Below are 20,985 nucleotides of genomic sequence, written 5' to 3'. Positions count from 1 at the left end.
AAGATTCCTACATGATAGATACAATTGACTATGTAAAGACTGTGACATTGTTGCTCTTTTACTGTTTCACACAGGTCACTTAAGAAAGTGCCAGGATTATCTTGAAAGTAAAAACATTAATTGTCTGTAGTACCTCTCAGAATTCCTTTTTTCACTCTGATTAAAAAAAATAGTCAATGGACTACACGTTACTAGGTTGTGACTTTTGTAACAATTAATGTACATTTATTTTTTCCAAGTAATTTATTTTGAAATTTTTGTTTAATCATTAACTTAGCTTAATTTTTCAATTATCGTTTGTTGAAAAGTTGATGTTGAAAATATTGATATATAGGTATGTGTCTAGAAAGATGACTTTGCACACATTTGAAAACTTAATTTCTTTGGTTTTTTAGGTACAATTTTTCTTGTAAGATTTTAAGAACTGTGTGAGTTCCTGCCATGTGCTGACAGCTGGATTAAGTTTGGAACATACATTTTCTCAGTCCCATCTTTAAGCATATTCCTATATTATCTTCCACCCACCAGCTACTCACTTCTGTTTTTTGCTCAGCAGTTCATGGGCTTCCCAGTACCTTCAAGAACCCTTGCCAGGCAGGCATCATTACACTCTTCTGCTAGCTAAGGTCACCTAGTATATTCTTTCTGTGAGAGAAAGTATGTGAGAGTATCATTTCAAGCCCTAATTAATGATATTTTTTTGGTGTAGATTTCATTCCATTTATTCCACCCAAAATATATGATCCTTCCTGCTTACTATGCCTTTTTAATTTTTTTTTAGTTAGCAATGGACATTTATTTATTTGTTTATTTATGAAGTGCTGAGAATTGAACCCAATGCCTCACACATGCTAGGCAAACACTCTATCACTGAGCCTTAGCCCCAGCCTGTGCTCTGACTTTTTTTTTTTTTTTTTTTTGAGAGAGAGAGAGAGAGAGAGAGAGAGAGAGAGAGAGAGAGAGAGAGAGAATATCTTTTTTGTAGATGGACACAACACAATGCCTTTATTTTATGTGGTGCTGAGAATCGAACCAGAGTCCCGCTTGTGCTAGGTGAGCGCTCTACTGCTGAGCCACAATCCCAGCCCCTGTGCTCTGAATTTTGATGCCTGTATATTTACCTCTGGCAAAAAGTTGGCTTCCTGAAACCTAATCATGTGAACTCCTAGTACAGCCTTACCAAAACCTCTCAGTCCCACAATCCACCTGGTAACCCCACTTTACTGCCCTTCAAAGTGCCAGCATTACATGTTAGTGAAAAGGAAGTATTTCACTTCTGGTTGCTTCACAGCAGGTTGACGCCTACTCCTGTTGCCCACAACTAAACTGCATCATCTGACATTTTGATCAGTAAATATTGCACTAATTTGCAAGAAAAAAAATGCATTACCAACATTACTAGAAAATCAAGTGAAAATTGACTACAGAAGATATATGTTGTATGCTGCCCTGTGCATTCTTGTTACAACTTCCATTCTTGTCCTTATGGTTGAGACACTTGTTTCACTTCAGTTTGATATATTATTATAGTGACCTTGGAAAAAAATCATGGCTTCAAAAAGTGAGGTTTTGATATTTGATTTCTAAGCATTTTCTGACCAGGCTTCTAAGGTGTCACTGACTGCTCACAATACAGATGGAATAAGAACATTTTATTGTATTTATCTTTCTGACCCTGATTTGATTTGTCAGGTCTATGGTTCATATATGAGTAGTGTCTCCTGAAGTTCTATGCATTAAGAATTTAGTCCTCAGGGTGGCACTATTGAGAGGTGGTGGGATCTTTTTGAACTGGAGCCTAATGGGAGGTTCTTAGGGCAGTGGGAATGTGCCTTTGAAGGGGACTGTCTGAACCTAGGCTTTCTTAGTCTTTCTCTGTTTCCTGGCTGGAGATGTGCCTACTAACTCTGATATACACTCTCACTGTTATGTGCTGCCCTTATCAGAGGCTCAAGCAAATGGGGTCACCCAATCTTGGACCTGGATCCCCAGAATAGAATAAATGTCTCTTTACTTCATAAATAGCTAAAATAACCTTCTCTATTTCATAAATAACCTGTCAGGTGTTTCATTATAGTGAGATAAACTGAATAATACTCTCAGTGATCAGACACACAAAGAAGAAATACCTCAGGCATATAGCATGATGGGAGTAGTGGTAACAGTAGATTTTGGAACCATAAAGATTATGGTTTGAATTTGGACTGTAACTAACTGTGAATGACCTTGAATAAGTTTACTTAAACACACTAAACCTCAGTTTTTTCATCTTTAAATTGGAACTAGCAATCTAATAGGGTTGTTGTGAGAATCAAATGAGATATTTTTGTAGCACACTTATCACTATATCTGTCACATACAAGGAGGCTAAGTAACTTGCCCAGGATCAACCACTGTGCACTTGGTAGAGTACGATCTAGAACTCAGGTCTGCTTGATTATAAGACCTTTACTCTTTTTCTATTTTTTATTGGTGCATTAAAGTTGTATATAACTTGACCAATTTTCCTCCCCAGCACTTCCCCTTCCCTCCCCATCTCCCACCACTTGATCCCTTTCCTCTACTGATCTCATTTTTATTTTCACGAGATCCTTGCCCCTACCTCTCTTTTCCTTTTTCCTCTCTAGCTCCAACATATGAGAGAAAATATACAATCCTTGCTTTTCTGAGTTTGGTTTATTTCACTTAACAAAATGGTCTCTAGTTTTATCCATTTTCCTGCAAATACATGATTTAATTTTTCTTTGTGGCTGAATAAAACTCCATTGTGTATGTATACCACATTATCTTTATCCTTTCATCCTTTGATGGACACCTCGGCTGGTTTCATAGTTTGGCTATTGTGAATTATGATGCTATAAATGTGGGCATGCATGTATTGTTATAGTTTGTTGACTTTATTTATTCAGGATAAATACTGAGCAGTGGTATAGCTGGGTCATATGGTGGTTACATAGCTAGTTAAAGACCTTTATTCTTTCTATTCTGTTTTTTAATACCATTACTAAAGCATTTGAGCTGTTATTACTTGGACATTTAGATGATCTGGGTTGGAAGAAACTCAAATGTCATCCATTATACCACTGATCAGATATTTAAATTTCTTGCACAACATATTTCACAAACCCCTGCCAAGATTTCATAATGCTTCTCTTGGGCACCTCAGTTTATCTATAATTGACGTAATTTGTGATGAGATTGTACTCTAAGGCAAAAAACTGCTATCATTTTAAGTGCCTAACCGTGTTTGTGTTATGTTGGAGAAGATACACGTGGAAAGGAAGGGGCTATCAGAAAATTATGACATCAGCATAGAGGTGTAATTCAATAAGCAGAAGCCCCTGACTCCTTAAGTGTTGGTAGCAAACTACAAAAAAAAATCATCAATAGAGAAAATCACTGAAAGAGTCTCCAGTCCAGGATTCCTCTGAAGTTACGATACAATCATGTATCATAACTTGCCATGTTATGATAAACATGATAGATCATTTTGGTTCATGGCATACCAGTTCAGAAAGAACTGCTTTGACCTGGACCAGGTCCACTTTTGCTGAAATAAGGAATTCCCCAGACTCCTGTGACGATTGGGAAGCCTTTCATTGTCATAGTAGAGAGAGCTATAATCTCACAGTTTGCGCAGAGTTTATGTGGCCTACCACTCTATTGAACTTGTTAAGCTGTTTGGGTAATTTGCTTTTCAGCTTCCTGTAACACATTTTCTATTATGAGAGCAATCAGTGTATTTCACTCTTCATTACCTGTTGTTCAATACCAATACCTAAGGAATCCAGGGTGCTTGGAGTTGGAGTCCTGGTTTAAATCCTCATTGTTTGGTTTCCACAGCCGAAGCAGTGCTCTGATTTGTTGTTGTTAGACTAAGTGTGGAAACTTCCAGCTGCTTTTAGACCAAGGTACAGGGTGGGGGTGGTCTTCCATTCTCAGCTCATTTCAATTCTGTAGTTTGGGGAGGATGCTATGCATTCTTGTTAGATGTCATAATTTTGAACCACTTGGAATAATATTCTCCTTTGCTTTAATGTTATACATCCCTGTGCATGTTCTTCAGTAATTGAAAGGGATATCGGGCAAATTTGATCTGTCTAGCTTTGACTTATGCTGTCCTTATCTTGGCCTTTGTGTCATTAAGAAAAAAATTGGTATTGATCTTGGACCATACCACTACATTGTGCTGCAATTTTTCTTCCTTGCTAGTGGAATATAAATCGATAAAAGGCAGCTGCTTTAGACGAGGACCAGATATGGTGCTGTCATTTATATATTGTAAATCCAATGATAGCTGATCAAATCAGTGCCTCTCCTGTTCCAAACTTGACATGATTGAATTGTCAATAAAAAAGATTTTACAGTAAGGGAAGGAGAGCTGACAGTGTAAATGTCTGAAAACCCAATGAAGCTCAATATAAAATGAAACAATGAGCTAGGATATCATTTTATAATTTCCAATGGGAAAAAATATTTAGTGAATCATGGCCAAAATTGGGGATGATCACAGGACGGAAGGAAGCAGGAATGAAAAGCCAACTATCTTGCATTATAATTTTTGAGAAATCTGAAATGCAAATTTGCAGATGCAAATTTTAGGAATTATGCATCATACTCACTGAGTTGTTTATTTACAGAAATGGTTCAAATACTCTCCACCTCCTCCCTCTTCCATGCACATATTTTCTAGTGATAATACTCAGTTGCTGGGGAAAAAATAAACATAGCCTTCCCCAGGAGTTCTGCTGACTTTTAATAAGTGACTCAGGAGCAGATCTGATAGAACCTACCTTGTATTCTTAAAAGTCAATCAGTAGAGCTCTAGTTTCATTTAATAGATCCCTAAAAGTAGTCAGATTTGCTTTTTTTTTTTTTTTACTCAAAATCTGCAGAAATTTCTCAGAAAGATACATCTCTTTTAGTAAGTGGCCCACCCAACTTAGCTTAGGAAACTGAAAAGGTTGTATTCCTTGAAACTTGAAGAAACTCTGCCAGTTTTTCCAAGAAACTCAGTTTGTTTATTTGCACATATAAGAGCATGGCACTTATTTGTATGTTGAGAAGCATAGGAAGTCCCATAGGGAGAGACCAGGTTGGGAACTGATAAGAGAATGCTGTTTCATTTAAAAGCTTGCTGGAGCCTTGTTTGCATGAAGTTTTTGCCTCAGTAGTTGTTCTGAATGCATGGGACCTGATTAGGAGAGAATTACCTTCTGAGAGATGCTTAGCTTCTGAGTTTTTGGCTTGAAAGTTAGATTTTGAACTTGCTGAACCATTTTTTGCAGGGCTTATTTTCCAAGTTTCCTAATGTAGCAGGGTCAAAATTATTTTATGAACCATAGCAATTGCCACTATCACCACAACAAACAGGTGTTTTTGTGTCACCAAAAGGCCCCTTATTGGAAAGGAGTAATCAGCATGTGTCTCTTGGGAATGATGTGTGTGTGTGTGTGTGCACACGCACATGCATGAGTGTTTTCTGGGAATTGAACCCAGAGCCTTTTCATACTAGACATGTGCTCTAACACTGAGCTACATCCCTATCTCAGGAATGACTGCTTGATCTGGGGTAAAAAGAATCTTCTTTCTTGGTTTTGACTCGAAATGTTTTTGAATTCAAATCAAACATTATTGACCTCCTCCTTGTTGAGGCAAATTATACAACTAAGCATCCTGTCTTTACTTTTGTGATATACTTTTCTCCCAGGAAACTTTGCTAATATTGCTCTCGTTTTTAAAAAAACTTTTCAAAACCACTTTGATTGTTTGTTTTTGTCTCATTCAACTTCTTGATTTGCTTGTGCTGATGGTGGAGTTCTTATAAAGCTGAAGCATTTGATCTCTGGTTATCATCATGGCTACCATTTACTAAGAGCTTTTTATAAGGCAAGGACCACACTGTTGAAATTACATGTACGATAGTCCTTCTTATCTGTGGGGAATATGTTCCAAGACCTTCAGTGGATGCCTGAAACCGTTGGTAGTATCAACCTCTATATACTATGTTTTTTTCCTATTCACACATACCTATGCTGAAGTTTAAGTTATAAATTAGACACAATAAGAGATTAATGATTATAATAATAAAATAGGACAATTATTACAATATACTATAATAAAATTTGTGCAAGTGTGGTCTCTTTCTCTCAAAATACCTCATTGTATTATTGATCTTAGCAACCTCAGCTTATAATTTTTTAATTTCCTTATAAATTGACAACTTTTGCCTTTTCACTTAAAGAAAGCACTTTATGGTTTCTTTGGCATGTCTAAATTTTCATCATTACTACTCCTGTGCTTTGGGACCATTATTAAGTAAAATAAGGGCTTATTTTTTTATTTTTAAAATTTTTGTTTGTTTTTTTTCAGTTATACATGACAGTAGAATGTATTTTGACATATCAAACATATATGGAGTATAACTTCCCATTCTTGTGGTTTTACATGATGTGAAGTTAATATTGGTTGTGTATTCATGTACAAACATAGTAATGTTATGTCCAATTCATTCTGTCTTATTCCCATCCCTCTCCCTTCCCTTCATTCCTCTTTGTCTAATCCAGTGAACTTCTCTTCCCCCTGCTGCCGCTTATTATTATCCTTTAGCATCCCCATATCAGAGAGAACATTTGGCCTTTGGTTTTTTGGTATTGGCTTATTTCACTTAGCATGATAGTCTCCAGTTCCATCCATTTACCAGTGAATGCCATAATTTTATTCTTCTTTATGGCTGAGGAATATTCCATTTTGTATATGTACCACATAAAATAAGGGTTTCTTGGACACAAGCCACCATTGATCTGATAACTGAGAAGGCTATTGGGTGACTAATGTTTAGGTAACATACACAGCATGGATATGCTGGACAAAGGGGTGAATCATGTCCTCGGTGGGACAGAGCAGAATGGTACACGATTTCATCACACTACTGAAACCCAGGAAAGTGAAACTGGATAAGGGGGGACTACTGTATTATTTCACTTGATCCCTATAAAAATCTCCATACAATTAATCAAGTGAGTCTCTAGAGAGAAAAAGGGGGGGGTAAGAATATTCTTCATGCTTGGTTAACATTCAGTTTTACTGGACAGGGAAAAGACTAGGAACCAGCAAATGAAATGGAAAGTTGTGATCAGAAAGGAAGCAGAGGAGCCAGGAAGGGTAGGGTCCTTGAAGCCAAGAGAAATTCATGTGGTACCCAGTATAAATAAGACTTTCCTATCTGTACATCTCTATCTTCAATTTATTGACTCATGCTCTGTTTCAAAGGTTATATGAATGAAGTTTGGGGTCACTGACCCTCTGAAATGTGAATTCAGAATAAAGAATTTCATCTATATACATATGTTCTCCATTATTGTCAAATGGATTGACAGTTTTTATTAGAGACCCATTACTAAAAGTATACTGCATCTTCAGGCTAATACCTCCAATTGCCTTTGGACTTTTTCCATTATCTCCTCAAAATCAACACATCTAAAAATCAGTGTAACATCTTCCTTTATATTCCTTTTTGGCAAACTTCTCTTCTCACCTCCCCCCCACTGTTTGGTATGGCAATTGCTCCTCTTCAAACAATTCTTTGATTTGTCTTATATGTTCAATATGTCACCATTACCTCTAGGATTCATCCCTCTTCTGATTTTACTTTTACCACCTTCTGTTGAGACCTTTTCTCCTGGTATCTGGAGTATCAGATTGCTCTCAGCCAATATCCTTGCTTCTTAACCATCTTTACTTTACAATGATGCCTGATTTATTTTTTTGCAAATTACCTTTATCACATAGAGCACAGTATTTAAGAACATAGAGTTTATGGACAGTGGAATTAGACATGTCTGGGTTTTAATCCCGATCTCCCCCTTTTTTGTGGTGCAACTCTAGTTAAGTTGCTTAATATTTCTGGTCCTCATTTTCCCCATTTGGAAATAAGGGTAATACTGCTACTACCTCTTAGACTTCTTATGAAGATTAAATGAGATAATCCATGTAAGATTGCTTAACACCATATTGGCACATTGCAAGGTTTTGGAAAGAAGCTATTATTTCCTGCTCAAGAGTATAAACTGTCTCCCTAATGCTTACCTCATAGCACATAAAATCCTCTGTCTGAATTTTCAGGCCTGCCAGAAAGTGACCGCTGCTGTTATCTTGCCAATCTTACCTTGTTTCCAGCAAGGAGTGTACATCAAGTCCATCTCCCCTAAATGTCCTCTCATAATGCATATCTTACTCCTACCACTGAACTTTTGCTCATGCAATTTCCTCATTGTGGAATGTCTGACCCCATTCCTTCATCATTCCTTCCTTCAAGCCCTAGTGCCATTCCCTAATTTTTTATATTTATTGTCTATACTGCTGAATTAGTACCTTAAACCCTGTTCTGCATGGTCTGCGCTTTACATGTGAGTTTTTGGTGTTGAAAAACATGAAACTGTTTTGTTTCCTGCTTATTTCATATTTTTATATATTTTCTATTCAATCAAAGCACCTTGCAGAGAGGGATCAGGTCTTGCTTTTATTTTCTTTTTCATAATTTATAGCAGTATGTGATAACCAGGAATTATTTGATGTATTTGTTGGTTTCTGTGGTCAATTTATCAAAACTATCAAAGTTCGGGGACAGAAGATGTGGTATTAAAAACCTGCTGCCATAAGGTACTTTGTGTGGACTCAGTATTTGGAGACATAGAATCTACTGTCAAGCTGGGTGGCTTGGGCAAAGCCATTTCCCTTCTCTGAGTCTTCATGTTCCTCATTCCCAGAAATATTTTGTTAAATGAGAGCATAAGGCTAGGTAAGCTTTCTGATTCCCTTCCAAAGCTGACCTCTTAGGACTCTGGGATGCTGATAAAACTAAGACTTTGTTCCAAAGATGTTACTCAACTTTGCTATCTGCCTTTGCCCTGGCTTGCTTGGGTTTTGACAGAATGTAGCATCTCAAACAAGGCTTACGTGCTGTCCTTAATTGAAACTGTTTGTCTCTCCAAGTGAGCAGACAAGCCTCAGTTTTAGGAAACCACATCAGCAGATTTCATTCCAGGGTGGGGAACTATTTCTGACAAGGAGCCCCACAAAGTATGTGTGCTTCAGAGAAAAGGGAAAACTGAGTAAACAAATATTCCCTTTGCTAAAGGAGGATGTGGGTTGAAAATCATATTATAGAGGAGGTATCCTGGAGTGTCCTGGGTAACCAGCCAAAAATTTGATCTGGTTTCTCTTAGCATGGGGTAACTCACCACGCCAACTGACATATTTCTCCAGTGACCTCTACATCCGAAAATGTCCCCTAAAACACAGCTGTCTATTCTCCATGCTCCAAGCCTCACTGTTTGCCCTAATAGCCTGCAAGATGCCATTCTGCAGATGTTTCTTCAGCATTCCTTGACACAAGGGTATATTAGGCTTCTTTACATTTCTGACATTTGTACAATGGAATCCCATCCTGCTGCTCAGTAGTCACTTTTATATGGTACAGCCATCCATGCTTGAGAAGCTGGGACATTGTGAAGTGGCATCTTAATGCTGTTCTTCCACTATTTCCATCAAGTGCCCAAATCTGGGTGAACATTAAATTGCATTTTTTCTTGCTGAGCCAGATATCGCTGGTCGGGCTATTTTAGTGAGCAGAGTGGGAAGAAGAAACATGGTCATCTCCTCCAGAATTTTAAGCAGAGGGCTGTCTGCTGATAGGTGTTCCATGCACCATTAGCTCCAAATACTAATTATGCAAACTCATCAGGAATATCACCTGGGTGATAATGAGTGGTTATGCACCACACTTCTTTCATTCTGCATTAGTATTATTGACATGATATTGACATTCACGGGCAGGCTGGTTTTCTAATGCTAGCCAGAGAATCAAAGTTGTTTTTTTTTTTTTTTTTTAATTTCCTGACTTTACCTATCCGTTCAGAAAACCTGAACATGCCATTAATACTTAATGTTGCATAGAGTGTTTCCACCAATAATACTTTCCCCAGAGATTAGTCCTATGAGTACATAGGACAGGGTAATTAGGTCTATTGATCTTTGCTACAGCCAGTGCTATCAGAATGGTGATCAACTTTATAAGCAAGATGTGGATATTCATTTTAGCTAAGGAGCTAGGATGGCTCTTATTTCTTGAACATTCTTTGCCCTAACAGGCATTGCCACGCACCTACTAGGAGATTCAAAAGAACTTAAAGCTCTTTTTTATAGTTCCCGTATTAGAGACCAGAGTGAGTACACACTGGCTGTGCCAAGAATAGGAAAGCTTTAAAGTTCAATAGATTTGGCCCATGGGGCAAGTTTCGTAAAGTCAAAAACTCTCTCAGGGGTTCCTACCCTTGCCATTTAAGTTGACAAGTGAATTCTCTGAAAGAGAGTTTCTCAGGTAAAATGTTCAACATAAAGCCCTTTTCAGGAGACTTCCTTCACAACACTGAGCATCAACGTGGGGCAGGTAATAGCTTGTAGCTGGAGATAAGTCTTAAGCAGGAGGCTTTCGTAATCGTATTAGAACCTAGAAAGGTACATAAACAGCTATCTAAAGACCTAGAGAGCCTGGCATGATTGTTTCCTGGATTGGCTTGGATATAATTCCTAGAGTGAAAGAACATGAGCTTGCTGAGTCAGAGACAGGCTCACAGGGAGCCAGAGAAACTTGTGTTTTTTGCATTAAGTAGCTACATAGAGCTCTTTCCTCTTTGGTTTCCTAAAGAGGAATGGGTTTAAGAAAACTTGAGCTCACCTAATCAGAGAAAATGTATGTATGTATGTATGTATTTATTTAGCGAGTGGTTTTGGGCAGGCACACAGCCAAGAGATCAAGAGTCCAGTTATAAGAAAAATGGTCTACTGAAGAAACCTAAGTTCATTCCCAGGCAGTAAGAACAATTTGATATCAAGTCAAGGTGATGTGGACTGAGGGCTTTGATCTTCTCACCTGCTTTCCACTCCTCCTCCCTGTGCCTATCCTCCCTGCCCCAGTTTTCCATAAGGCTTATGGAAATCATAGTTATTGCTTTCCAAACACATCTGTGTATCTGTATACATAGCCTGAGTCAACTACAGTGAGATCAAAACATATTTGAATTTAAATATTAACAGTTTTTTTTTTTTGCTTCTCAGATGGCTTTGGAATAGAAAAGTAACTCCTTCCAGCTATAATGGTGAATGGTTTTGAGACTAGACATGTCTGTCAGGTATACATTCAACAGAGTAAGTATTTTGACATAATGAAGTCCATTAGACACATTCATATCTGTCTTTCATATCTAAAAAAATGGAAATACTATACTTCAATTTCAGTAAAGATTCAATAAGAACTTATCCAAATAATGTGAATGTTTGTTAAAGCTTTGGACAATTCCATTAGTTAAAATATGGCTTTGGGTCGTCACAATGGGTTTTTGTAGCTCTTTTTAATCCCAGAAAAGGAGAATTAGGATCTTTCAACACTATTGTCAACAGAATATCTTTTCCTTATTTGGTTTTTAACTAAAACATTTATGTTAGACTTACACATTCTAACCAGTCTAGATACTTGCCTAAGAGTTTCTTGTAAGTAGCCTCAAAATTCAAGTCATTTAAGCCTGAAATTCTCAAGACAAGTTTAAACTAGCACCCAAACTCTGTGATCAGTCTGGTGGGAATTGTTTTACAGATACCTGAGGGCAGATTTCAGCCTACATGAGCAGCTGTGTTGATTATGTGACTTGAAAGTGACTGGTTTTCACAATTTGACCTTTTTCTCTCAGTTAGCTTATGTGACTTAACCTACACTGTATGTAAATGATGTTTGATGTTAAAAAGGAATGAGTCACACTTAAGCAACATCAGTGACCATTAAGTAGAATATAAATGACTATCTCTAGTTATGCAATAGAGATTTAAAATCATCCCATAGGAGTTGAATTATATAGGAGAGTTTCCTGTGTAGTTACTCTGAAATAAACAGACAAGAACAGAAAAAAACTAATTTCAGTTAGGAAAGTCTTTTTGTGTATTAATCAAATGGATGAATCTCAACTTTATGCTCCCTTTATTCAATTTTGTTTCTTTTTATCTCATTGTATTTACAGTTCCTTCCTCCTTCCCACCCTCCCTTCTTTCCCTCGGTTCTCCCTCTTTCCATTTCTTCCTTCCTTAAGGAATGAAGCTCTGTAATTTTACCTATGTTAGCTAGAGAGATGTAATTAGCTAGAGCTGCATACCAAAGTACAAAGCTTACATTTTAAATGACTCACAGAGAGAGTGACTATATAAATAATTGTCCAAATAGGGGCACTTTTGAGAGTGAAAGGAAGTGCTGAAATAATTAACAGATATGTTGCTCTGTGTAAGAGGTTCAGAAAGCATCTCATCTACTCCTCTTTAGAAATCGTGCTGTGAATGGATAATTATGAATGTAATGCATTCCACTATTGTCATGTATGTAAGAAATAAATTTTTAAAAAGAAAGAAAATGAACCTGAGAATGAAACAGGAGTGTCTGCTTCTGATCCAGGTCTTCTAACTTCCAGCCCAGACCTCTTTCAATTACTCCCCCTGCAACCACTTTAACCACTCTAGCACCCTGGAAAGACATAGAACATGAAGCCATCTCATTCTTTGAGTTTCTTTCCTGAATAGCTTTCAGACGTGAAACTTTTCAGCAATGAGAAATCCCAGCTTGTTTCCTCCCAAATCAGAGTTTTACACCTGAGCAGGTATACTGATACTGGTTTGAACCCCCATTGCAACTCATTTGTGGTCTTCTCCCTACTTTTCTGTAGTTTAAGAAGAATGATCAATCCAGAAAAAGAAAAGCCAGTTAGATATTATTAAATGCATTCAGATAATTTAAATCTATTTTTTTTCTTTTTAAGTTAGAAGAAAGTAAATCCTTCATTGATTTTTTTTTGAGGCACACTTTTCAGACTAGCCATACTTGAGTGATTATTTGCTAACCAAAAAGGTAAAGCAATGGAGTACAGTTTCTCCTGAAGTCATGAACTTGAGCTTGTGCTTTTGGATAAGAGATGAGAATGAGTGAAACTCTCAGCTGTTTCTAACTTATGTTTTGAAACTGAACAGAATGTAGCTGAAAGAAAATGGACCAGAAACTGGGATTAAGTTTATAAAAATAGTGCTTACTGTCCCCTTGTGCTGTTATCTTGTGTATCTTCTTTCATCCTTGTTCACACACTGGATTCATTTGTCCTGGTGATAGACAAGCAGCTTAAAGATACTCTCATTAATGAAGGGGACCAGCTCCAACAAGAGTCTTTCTTACTATAAACTTCATGACCAGTAGTACAGATGACAGAAAACATACAGAAGAATTTTAGGACACAGGAAAACAAGGACTTATAGAATAAAAATAGTGTCAAATCCTAATGGAAATATGGATGTGATAGATACAAGGCCCTTAACATTAAGATCAATAGCTCACTTCCCTTTTATGTATAGTTCAATAATCATTTGTTGGCCGAATAGCATTGCTAGATGCCACTATTGATTCTCCTAGCCAATGTGAGTTCTTCCTTTCATTTGTCTAATGACTCTGGTAGGAGATTCTTCTGTGACCAGCAATGACAGCACTGGTGCTTGCTCTAGCACGGACTAGACATTTGGATCACAAACATCAACCAAGTGTAGAAGGCTGTGAAGCTGCAATCCACTGTATATTAGGACCAGCCAGAAATGGGGGAGGCTTTACTTCTTTCTCACTATCTTCCCTCCTTTTCTCCTTCCTCGTTGGTGCCTTCTTTCTAGTGAATTTATTGCCCTGACACTTTCTCTGCTTCCTTCCAAATAAACCTCCGCATTTCTAGGCAAACCAGACACTTGGCTTCATAAGTTACAAATGTTAACAAATGACTGGAAAGCAGCACCAGCATAACTAACTTCATTATAGTGAACTTCCTAGAAAGTTTGTCAATGGAAGTATATAAAATTGTTCCAATATAGCTGTGTGTTAGTCAATTATTTATTTCCCTGAGTCATTTGCTTCTGTACTCCTCATATTCCTTTTGCACATTTTGTATAGTTGACATTTTACTACTTGGCCCTCATTTTGGTTCACTTCCTCTCCTTATTGTTACAGGCTTGCAGTCTCTTCTCCATATCATTGACCTTATAACATGGAAAGGAACAGGAAAAAGAGAATACTTTGATAAAAGGAAGAAGGGGGATCCCAGAAAAAACAGAAATGAGATCAGTGGAGTAGAAGAAGGGGAGGATGGGAAAAATGGAGGAACTGTGGGAAGAAATTGACAAATTATGCCCTGTACATAAACCCTTATGTGTATCTATAAAGCACCAATTAAAACAACAATAAATGAATAGGAGAAAAACCAGTAGAGTAGAGGAAGGGAAACAGGAGAAGGGAAAGAGGAAGTACTGGGGAGTGAAGTAGAGCAAATTATATTCCATGCAAATACGGTAATGTCAAGATGAGCCCCACTATTGTTTAACTATAATATACTAATAAAAACACTAAAAATAAATAACCAACCTCCAAAAAAGAAAATAGTTTGAAAGAGAGGGTTCAAAAATGGCCTTAGGTTTGCTGGGGATCTCGTGCAAGCTAGTTAAGTACTCTACCACTGAGCTATACCCCCAGCCTTAAAAAGCAACTTTTCTAATGCATTAAAAATGTCTCTTCATCCATCCATAAGGCCTGTATTTGTATCTGGAAATATCTGAAGTCAATAACTATTTTCTGTATTGCGTATGAAATTTTATTTTGTGCATTATGCATTTTTGTGTGTAGGAGTATGTATAGGAATACAGTACAAACTGTGGGTGGTAGTATTATAAATTTCTGAAGTTAGAATAGGTATTTTCTTGTTTTCTGGTTTTTATAATACTTACTATATCTTGTGCACTTTAAATATATTATCTCATTTATTTCCCACAAAAATCCCAGGAAAGTGTGGTGTCTTGCCCATAGGGTCATAGCTAGAACGTGATGGAAGTGAAATTGGAATGGAGATTTGCCTGGCTGCAAAGTGCCAGTCTCTTTATATTATACTGCTTCCAGACAAATGATTCTGAGTTTTCCTTCTTCTTGATATTATAGCATGTAAGGACCAGGTATATTTCCCCACTGGCTTCGGCGTTCTTACATTTAATTTCTTTATATCCCCAAATCTGTTGAGTCCTTTTTCTATTTATGAAGCATTCTAAGCTTTGATTTGTATTTTGGGATTGTATGAACCCCACCCCCACCATTTTCTTTCTCCAACACATATGGATTTCTTTGAAGAATCAAACTGTCATTTGAGACTAAGAAGGAAAGGCAGAGTGTGTTAAATTTCTCCCTGTCATGAGAGCATGGTTTTCATTAAAATCTCCGCTTTTCTTATAGGGAACAACCCTGTGGGCCCCAGCTTATGTTTAATGTGTGTTTTGTGGCTATGGTCTCCTTGCTATTCTTAAGGTCCTTTCATGACTGCTTCATGGTGGCGTAACCAAGTCGTGGCAGTGTCATTGTAGTGCCTTAGCCTTTAGCACATGGCTGGTATTGTTTACAGAGTTGCTTTTTGTTAGCTCTGACGTTGCTTTGGACTAGCAGAAATACTTGTGAGGCAGGAAACAAGCTGAGGATGACAATGTACTAGAACAGTGGTTCTTCAACTTGATCTTGCTTCAGAATCCCCTGGAGGAACTTGTCAAAACACAGCTCTCTGGGCCCTTTCCCAGATTTTCTGATTCAGCAGATCTGAGCTGGGTCCAAGGAATTCACATTTCTAACAAGCTCCTAGGCAATGCTGATGCTGTTAGTCCAGAGACAACTCTTTGAAAAACATGGCAGCAGACAATGAAGGGAAATTGGCTTTACCACTTGATATTATCTTTTGCAGATTTGTACATCTCTTGAGTCTGGCCACAAAGTCAATACTTAATACATATAAATGATGCTTATTTTGATGTGACTACATCATGTGATGCTTATTCCCTATGCTATCCCTTTTCCAGCCTGCTCCATTGCAAAAAGAGTTGCTTGTGAGAACATTAAACAGCATCTGCCTCATTGGGCAAACTTACCCTCTAGAGTTTTACTCTGTCCTTTGTCTTGTGCCCATGTTTCAGGCAACTGTGTCAGATTCAAACCATTTGGTCTCCCCTGGGTTTGATGAATTGAGAATGTGCAGTAGGGTGCTTTATTCACTGACTTATCCTTCTTGAAAAATGAACCCCCAGAATTTCATTAAAATAAAGATCACAATTTCCACAAATCATCTATATTGCCATGTTTTTTTTAAATCTTCATACTTCACTGGTACATAAACAAGAGCATCTGTTAGGGTGCTAAATTAAGACCAGGTATTTCTTCAGACTTGAGCCACATACACCTTTCTAATAGAATTTTATATAGCATGTCAAATGAAGAGTGTTCTGCTTTTGGTCACTATTCATCCATGTTGGCTTTATTTTCTCGCCAGAGATTGACCCAGAGACTTCTAACTTAAAGATAAATTTTTAAGTTTTTGTGATTTTTATCACTCCTGATTAATTCTGACAATTCTCTCAGTGACTCTTCTGTCTTTTTCTTGTTGCAAAAGCAGGGGAGGGGGTGGAAATCACATTGTTATATGTCTCTGTTAACTGCAACAATAAAAGCAAGATAGAAAACCTTCCACATTCTGCTCTTAATTCTCTATAGCATAGAAATAATGTTTTATTCAGTTTCCCTAAGTGCCAAATATTCATCCTTAAATCACCTGAAGTTCTTTACTTTCCTTCATTCCAAAAGATCAGATTGTGCCTTTGCCCTATCTAACCAGGTATTAGAGTGTGCTCTTCTTATGATAAACTTTTTTAAAAATATTATGATACATCACATAAAACAGCTATTTGACTTTTTAAAAAATCAACAAACATGGCCAACATTAAAGTTTGAAATATAAATATAAAGTGATTCTTCCAGGTATTTGATGATGATGACAGTGAGGATGACGACAATGATGATGATGCAGTAGCAATAGGAAGAGAATAAGTACCATTCATACAGGGCCTGCTATGTACCATGCACTTTATGTATTATTTTTCACCAACTCCTCTCAACAACCTTAGGAGTTAGGTACTTTTACAACTATTAGTATTCTCTCTCTCTCTCTCTCAACATCTGATAGTTTAAATCTTAAACTTGCAGATTACCTAGAACACATGGTAAGTACTTAATACATGTCATTTGCAGTATATCTTAGTCTACAGGTAATTTTTATCCATATTTCTTTGTAAACTCTTCAGCATTCTTACAGATTTTTTACAGTCCTTAGAGTATTCTTCAGGTAGGTCAACTCAAAGTAGGTACTAAGGCTGGGGATCACTCATCAGTGCTGTGAGGAGTTAGATTACTTGGCTGATTGTAGTTGTTGGCTTCCAGTTTTCAGCACTAATTACTGGCAGCCAGACCTATCCATTTTCATGGATGTTTACGTGATAGATCTTTGCTTTAAATATGATCTTCAGTGGTTTGAACAGGTACTGTACTGGAAAGTTGATTTTGATCCTGAAAGGTTATCAGAAACAATAAACCCTGGCCAATTCAATAAACTATCTTTATCAACCTGGATATTGTAGAAACTTTTCATGTCACATCTGCCTATCTCTTCAAACTCCTTCATCAACCTCCTGCTAGCTGCCATCATACATCTGGTGGTGCTGCTTTCCCCAGTATCCTCTCTTTATAAAGGAAGAAACTGAGTATTGGAATGGTTAAGAAACTGCTCGAAGTCATACACATTAGCAATACTGGAATTCCAATCTAGGTCTGTTGATTCCAAAGCTTGGGCTCTTTCCAACTGGATCATCATTCTTGTTTTTTTTTTTTTTTTGGCAGAACTGTGATAGATCATCATCCTTGTGTTGTAATTGAGTACAGGGAATAATGTATTATGAAGCCAAGGAGGAAGAATTCACTGGTGACCACATTCAAAGATAAGCTATCTGACATCTAGCTCTAACTTTGGCCTATAACTTGATTTTATACTCCACTGTCCCCAAGTCATAGACTGCCTTTCTTTCCTTTTACTGGTTCAATTTTTTTCTTAAGTTATTTTTGGAGATAGAGAGTTCTAGGACAGGCCACTCAACTTTATTTTCTTTCCAGTTTGAGATGGAAATGGGGGGAAGAAAGGTGAACAGTGGACCAGAATGAAACCCTGTAGATTGCCCAGTTTGTGACAATATCACAGATTTCTTTCTTTCTTTTTTGTATGTCCATTTGATTTGCAAAAACAAATAATATATCAGGTAATTCAACAAAGTTTATAGCTTAATTGTGTTCTCATATACTCAACATGACTCCAGGGCTAATTTTGACCCAAATGTGCCTGCTTCTGTGTAATCTGGTAAATAAGCAGTCTCTGAAAAACTGATGGTGAAACTCACCTCTTGTGGCACCACTGATACTTTAATCAGGACCTATTTTAATATCTAATGGTAATATCTGATCTTTGCATACAGATGATATAATAGACCTATTATGTATTTGTAAGGAAAGCAGATATTTATTAGGGTACATTACTTTCTTAAAATATATATAGTTGAAGAAAAACAGGAAGTGCAGAATGGCAAAGGTTTATGACAAGTTTTTTTGGTCAGTTTTTTTTTTCCTTTTGTTTAAATAACTTTTTTTTCTGGTTGTATACAAAGTAGAGTCACACCATTTGTGTCTTCATACATGTACTTAGGGTAATGATGTCCATCTCATTCCACCATCTTTTCTACCCACCTGTCCCCTCCCTTCCCCTCCCACCTCTCTGCCTTATCTAGAGTTCGTCTATTCCTCCCATGCTCCCCCCCCCCCATCTCACTATGAATCAGCCTCCTCATATCAGAGAAAACATTTGGCATTTGGTTTTTTGGGATTGGCTAACTTCACTTAGCATTATCTTCTCCAACTTCATCTATTTATTTGGTCAGTTTTTAAACATTATTTTTAAAGTAAGATTGAGACATATAAGGTTGGGAGCAATTAGAATTCGACTTCATAGATATGAACTAGAAGTAGAACTGGGGTTCTTAACACAGGTTTGTTTTTGAAATATCTTTGTAAGAAAACCAATCTGAAATTAAAGAAGGAAAAAGTTGGAGAGGAAAATAAATGGATTCAGTATTTTGGCTTTAGTGTATTTGAGGTGCCCTTGAGATACCCAATGGACTTGTCTGTGCTTAAGAAAAAGATCTGGGCTGGAGAGAGATTTTGGGAATCTTCAGAAGAGGGAAGAAATTATACCTGGGGATGGGATGAGTTAGTGCAGATGTTTTTAAACTACTTGAAAATACAGATTCCCTGGTCCTGCATTTGGAAGTTCTGATTCAGCACAACTGGGATAGAGCCCAGGTTTCCCCCACCCCTCGCTTTTATTTAACAAGCTCCCCAGGCCATTCCGATTTGCAGCCAGGTTAGTTCATTGGCTCATCCATCAACTCAGGACTTGGCTATTGCTTTGTTGCCTCCAAAGGGGATCATAAAATGTGAAAGATTCTTCTCCTGTCCTTTCAAAAGAGGGTAGTTTCCAAAACAAAGCAAGTTTTGAAGATATAGTTTAAGGAAATATTTATGAAAACTCCAGAAACAGTGGAGCCGTTTCCATTCTAGTCCTGGGTTTATTTGTTTGTCTGTTTAAATAAAAGGAGATCATTTGCTGTGGATTTAACCCAGACATTGAATGAGTAATCTTTGCATATTTTTTAAAGTCACATAAAGAAGAATTTTTTAAAAATTAGGGTGGATTAGAAGAATTTAAAAAATTAATATGTCACATCGAAAATATTTTGCAACTATTAGTGTTTTCTACATTGAAAATAGTTTTATTTCAAGAAGTGGACTGCTAAAAATAGAAAAAAAAATTATACCTGGACCTTGAAAAAATTGTCTTTGAATGGTAATGTAAGGCAAATGGCAGTTCTGAATGAGGTTAGGCTAGGCCATATTTGAGTTCGAATTTTGGATTTTTTTTTTCTGTAAGGGTTATCTCCACATCTAAATATAAACCCAGGATGCTGTAGGCTTCCTGAATCAGATCTATTATTTGAGACAGATAAAGCCATCAAGCACTTTTCCCATTTTACTATGTCTTGGGAAAAGAAAAAAAAAACATTCCTTTTAGGTACATTAATTTAAAATAATTTTTTTAGTTGTCAATAGACCTTTATTTTACTTTATTTATATGTGGTGCTGAGAACTGAACCCAGGGCCTCACGCGTGCTAGGGAAGTGCTCCACCACAGAGCCACAACCCCAGCCCTCCTTTTAGGTACATTTAAGGCTTATCTAAATAGTCAAATTGAAAGATGGAGGGAACAGTAGCTATTATAGGCCTCAAAGGTTCAGAATCCTTTGCAATGGCTGTGAACCACCCTTACCTTCTCAGATGACCCCTAATCCTAGAATAGGATAGTTTTGAACCAGGGTAGAAACTTGGAAGTATAAGTTGGTATAAGTTCCTGGTTATGGAAATAAAATAAATTATATGTATGTTGGTATTTTGTTTTGACTCAACCCTACCAGAGTCATATTTTACTTTTTTAATTTCTTCCACAGTGACCTTGCATGTTTCATATATTTCCAAATCTTCTATTCATTCTCTTCATCTACACAGATGTTTCCTAGTGGAGCTGGATATAGTCCCTATTCTCTGGACAGGAATTCTCACTAGGTGGGAAACCCAGTAATGTTTCTGAATGATTGTTCACTGGTGTGTAATTTATAGATTGTTTGTACTGGTAAAATGTTATATTTGGGGGGAAGTTTTCAGAGCAGTTCGATATGTTATCTCTCTCTCATAGTAGCCCTGTGAAATAGAGAGGGTAGGGCAAAGTTTAACACCACCATTTTAAAGACAAGAAACTAAGGCTTGGAATTATCTCAGTTTAATGTCCTTGACATTCAGCCTTCTTGTAGAATCAGGAAGAAGGGGAGTGATGGACAAGAGAATATATGTGCACTGACTTTGAAACAGTTTTGCAAATGTGCAGGTAGATCATCACCATCACTGAA

The 20,985-nt window shown here is 37.1% G+C and overlaps 1 protein-coding gene and 1 pseudogene across 1 annotated transcript in view; one reads left to right on the top strand and one right to left on the bottom strand.

Annotated features, from left to right (window-relative positions):
* Positions 1 to 20,985, top strand: part of Gpc3 (glypican 3) — a 413,816-nt gene that overhangs the window by 149,302 nt on the left and 243,529 nt on the right. The window lies entirely within an intron of this gene.
* LOC114101844 (ubiquitin-conjugating enzyme E2 L3 pseudogene) lies at positions 17,183 to 17,627 on the bottom strand (annotated as a pseudogene).

The sequence above is a fragment of the Marmota flaviventris genome, chromosome X, assembly GCF_047511675.1.
Source record: "Marmota flaviventris isolate mMarFla1 chromosome X, mMarFla1.hap1, whole genome shotgun sequence".
Taxonomy (NCBI): domain Eukaryota; kingdom Metazoa; phylum Chordata; class Mammalia; order Rodentia; family Sciuridae; genus Marmota; species Marmota flaviventris.
Note: the sequence above shows the minus strand (reverse complement) of the source record. Positions and strands in the feature narration are given on the sequence as shown.